Source organism: Ovis canadensis, chromosome 13 (genome assembly GCF_042477335.2).
Source record: "Ovis canadensis isolate MfBH-ARS-UI-01 breed Bighorn chromosome 13, ARS-UI_OviCan_v2, whole genome shotgun sequence".
Classification (NCBI taxonomy): domain Eukaryota; kingdom Metazoa; phylum Chordata; class Mammalia; order Artiodactyla; family Bovidae; genus Ovis; species Ovis canadensis.
This window is the reverse complement of record NC_091257.1, coordinates 79,528,176-79,532,782: the sequence shown is the minus strand read 5'-3', so window position 1 is coordinate 79,532,782 and position 4,607 is coordinate 79,528,176.

The following is a 4,607-nucleotide window of genomic DNA, read 5'->3' as shown; positions in this document are numbered from 1 at the left end:
GCTCTGACTTATGTTTCGTTGTGCTGGGAGGGGAATGAGAGAGGAGACCTTGGCTCACCTTATCCTAGTAGCCCTGACTCCAGGGCAAGCTGGAATGAACTTTGTGGCGGTCATAACAATATCTGCCATCTATCCAAGACTGCTTCCCAGGTGGCGCTAATAATAAAAAAAAAACCACCTGCTAATGTAGGAGATTAAGAGACGTGAGTTCAATCCCTGGGTCAGGAAGATTCCCCTGGAGAAAGGCATGGCAACCCACTCCAGTTTTCTTGCCTGGAGAATCCCATGGACAGAGGACCCTGGTAGGCTACAGTCCATGGGGTCGCAAAGAATCAGACACGACTAACTTAACACGTAGCAGGCATCCAAGACTAAAACTAATAAAAATAATTAATAACAATAATTATAATGATAGACTCTATTGAACACTTACTGTGTACCAGGCTGTATGCTAAATGCTTTATGTGGATAATATTAATTACATTATAAATCTTCATTACAGACTTCATGAAGTTGGTACTGATATTATTCCCATTTTACAGATGGCAAAAAGAAGTTAAGGAACTAGTTGAATGTTCCTCTTGTATTAAATGGAAGAATTGGGATTCAGTCTCAGGATATTGAATTCCTAATCTATGCTCTTAACCATTTGAACATCTACTAGGTAAACTGTTTGTTATAAAGCATACTTTACACAGTATGTATCAGATAATAAATACATTTTACAGATTATATCATTCATGCATGAATGTTATCTACCCATTGTGTTACAGGTACTTTGTTAAGCACTGGAGATTCAGTATTGAAAAAAAAAACAAACACAATTTTTTGTGTGTGGATTTTCAGTCTATAGGGGAAGTCAAACATTAAATAAATAAGGACCCAGATAATTAGGGTAATTGCCATCATGATACAGTCTAGGAGGAAAGCTATGAGGAAGTACAACAGGAAAGATAATTTTATTCTGTTTTGGAATGGGATCAGCTTTCTCCAGATAATGAGATGAGCAAGATTGACAGAAAATATTAGATGTGGGGTGTGGGAATGTCATTTTAGAAAAAGAGAACAGTAAATGCAAATATGCCATGATGAAGAGGTGAAAGAACACCAGTGTACTCTTCCTAGAGCAGGGATCAGTCAACAGACTTTTTATGCAAAGGGCCAGATATGAATATTTCAGTCTTTCAAGCCATCTGGTCCTTATAGTAATTACTCATCTTTGCTGTTATAGTGCAAAAGCAGGCATAGACAATAGGTAAACAGATGGCTGTGGCTGTAGTCCATAAAACTTTATTTTAGAAAAACAGGATCCAATTTGGCCTAACGACAATAGTTTGTCAACCTCTATTCTAGAACATACTGAGAGAATGAAAGTATATGATGAAACTGTTAAGGTCAGCACAACATTCTTATGAGGCTGATACTAATTTCTCCATTTTATGGATGTGAAAATTGTGGTTCAGAGATATGAAATAACTTGTCCAAGGTCACCCAGCTGATAGCTGGCAGATCCATGATATAAAAGCAGTTGGTTTGACTCCGAAGATCATGTCCCTCTCTTCTTTGAAAAAAACTTTATTACTTTATCTGATTACAGATGTAACAGTCATTCAAATATCAAACATTTCATAAGCATATAATATAAATGATCCATGCCCTCAAAATCTCAACTTTTCAAAAATCTCACTCTTCCTCACATATTCCTCCAACCCCTCCAAAAATCTCACATATTCCTCCAACTACTCTTTCTGTAGCTATTACATACATCATCATTCTATTTATTTATTTTTTAAATAATATTTTATTTATTTGGCTGCGTTGGGTCTTAGTTGTGGCATGTTGGACCTAGTTCCCTGATGAGGGATCAAACTGGGCTGCCTGCATTGGGAGCTTGAAGTCTTAACCGCTGGACTACCAGGGAAGTCACTCATTGTTCTTTTTGAAAGTAAAAATGGGATTATGTTAGTCACAGTGTCTACAACATTTTTTTTTCACTTACCTATATAACATGGACATTTTTTCATGTCAATATCAAAATATATAGATTTACCTGATAATTTATAATGATTCATCATAGTTCATTAAACATTTTAACTGGTTTCCAATGAAGCTTTGATTATCCTTGCCCTGATATCTTTAAATGCTTGAGTAACACCTGTGGTCATACCAACTCTCCTACACTGATGTTACAGGACCTTCCATGCAGCAGGTTTTGGAGGCTTACATGGGCATCTTGGGGTTATTTTATTTCTTTTTTTTTTTTTTTTAATTTCTTAAATATACAAATAATGATAGGACAGCTTTGAATAAAAGATTTGTCAAGTGGAACACTTCCTATTTATCAAAGCAAGATTCTGATATCTTGGAAAGTCTGCTTCCTCACTCAGTATATGAAATATCATATTTTATTTCATTAATATTTTCTTAAATGTCTACTCTGTGCCATACACTGCCTGATGCACTGGGAACACTGATAAGGAAGACAGACAAGGTTCGCCTGGACATTGTTTTCTTAATTATTTTTACTTTATTTAGTTTTTACTCTCTTGATCTACCATCAGTTCAGTTAAGTCGCTCAGTCATGTCCGACTCTTTGCAACCCCATGAACCACAGCACACCAGGCCTCCCTGTCCATCACCAACTCCCGGAGCTTGCTCAAACTCGTGTCCATTGAGTCGGTGATGCCATCCAACCATCTCATCCTCGATCGTCCCCTTCTCCTCCTGCCCTCAATCTTTCCCATCATCAGGGTCTTTTCAAATGACTTAGCCCTTTGCATGAGGTGGCCAAAGTACTGGAGTTTCAGTTTCAGCATCAGTCCTTCCCATGAACACCCAGACTGATCTCCTTTAGGATGGACTGGTTGGATCTCCTTGCAGTCCAAGGGACTCTCAAGAGTCTTCTCCAACACCACAGTTCAAAATAGAGAGCATAAATTTACCTCATACTGACAAGCTAACTTTAGCTGACTATGAAACAAAGAAAAAATAAACTTGGAAATTTAAAGAATTTTTATAATATTCTCTCCAACCTAAAATAACTCTAGGATGTACCCATTTGCTTCTTAAGTTGGGTATCTTAGGTATTTCCTTCATCTCTTAGTTAAGATATGAAGCTGCCTGACTTCAAAACTTGCTATACGACAAAGTTACAGGAATCAAAACACTGTGCTACCAGCAGGAAGATGAATATATCAATGGAATAGAATTGAGAGTTCAGAAATAAACCATCTACCTATGATCAATCTATCTTGACTTTTCACAAGGATGCCCAGATCATTCAATGGAAAAAGAATAGTCTCTTCAACAAACTATGTTGATACAACTAAATATTGACTTACAAAAGAATGAAGTTTGACCCTTAACTCACAGCATATACATAAAATAACTCATAATGGATCAAAGACCAAATGTAAGACCTAAAACTATAAAACTCTTAGAAAGAAACACTGAAGTAAATCTTCATGATTTTGGATCTATGGCAAACAAAAGCAGAAACAACAGATGAAAAAAGTAGGTAAACTAAACTGCATCAAAATTTAAAATTTTTGTGCATCAAAGGACACTGTCAAGAGAGTGAAAAGACAACCCCCAAAATGAAAAAAATGTTTGCAACCAAATACATGATAAGGGGGACTTCCCTGGTGGTTCAGGAGGTAAGACTCTGTGCTCCCAATGCAGAGGGCTTGAGTTTGATTCCTGGTCAGGGAACTAGCAGTTCCCTGATAGCTCAGTTGGTAAAGAATCCACCTGCAATGCAGAAGACCCCTATTTGATCCCTGGGTTGGGAAGATCCCCTGGAGAAGGGAAAGGCCACCCACTCCAGTATCCTGGCCTGGAGAATTCCATGGACTGTATAGTCCATGGAGTCAAAGAGTTGAACATGACTGAGCAACTTTTCACCTCACAGGGAACTAGATCCCACATGCTATAACTAATACCTGGTTCAGTTCACTTCAGTTCAGTCACTCAGTCGTGTATAACTCTTTGCAACCCATGGACTGCAGCTTGCCAGGCTTCGCTGTCTATCACCAACTCCCAGAGCTTACTCAAACTCATGTCCATAGAGTCAGTGATGCCATCCAACCATCTTATCCTCTGTCGTCCCCTTCTCCTCTTGCCTTCAATCCTTTCCAGCATCAGTCTTTCCCAATGAGTCAGTTCTTCACATCAGATGGCCAAAGTATTGGAGTTTCAGCTTCAGCATCAGTCCTTCCAGTGAGTTTTCAGGACTGATTTCCTTTAGGATTGACTGGTTTGACCTCCTTGCTGTCCAAGGGACTCTCAAGAGTCTTCTCCAACACCACAGTTCAAAAGCATCAGTTCTTTGGTGGTTAGCTTTCTTTATGGCCCAACTCTCACATGTATACATGACTACTGGAAAAACAATAGCTTTGACTAGACAGACCTTTGTCAGCAAAGTAATATCTGCTTTTTAATATGCTGTCTTGGTCTGTCATACCTTTCCTTCCAAGGAGCAAGAGTCTTTTAATTTCATGGCTGCAGTCACCATCTGCAGTGATTTTGGAGCCCAAGAAAAGTCTCACTGTTTCCATTGTTTTTCCATCTATTTGCCATGAAGTGATGGGACCGGATGCCATGATCTT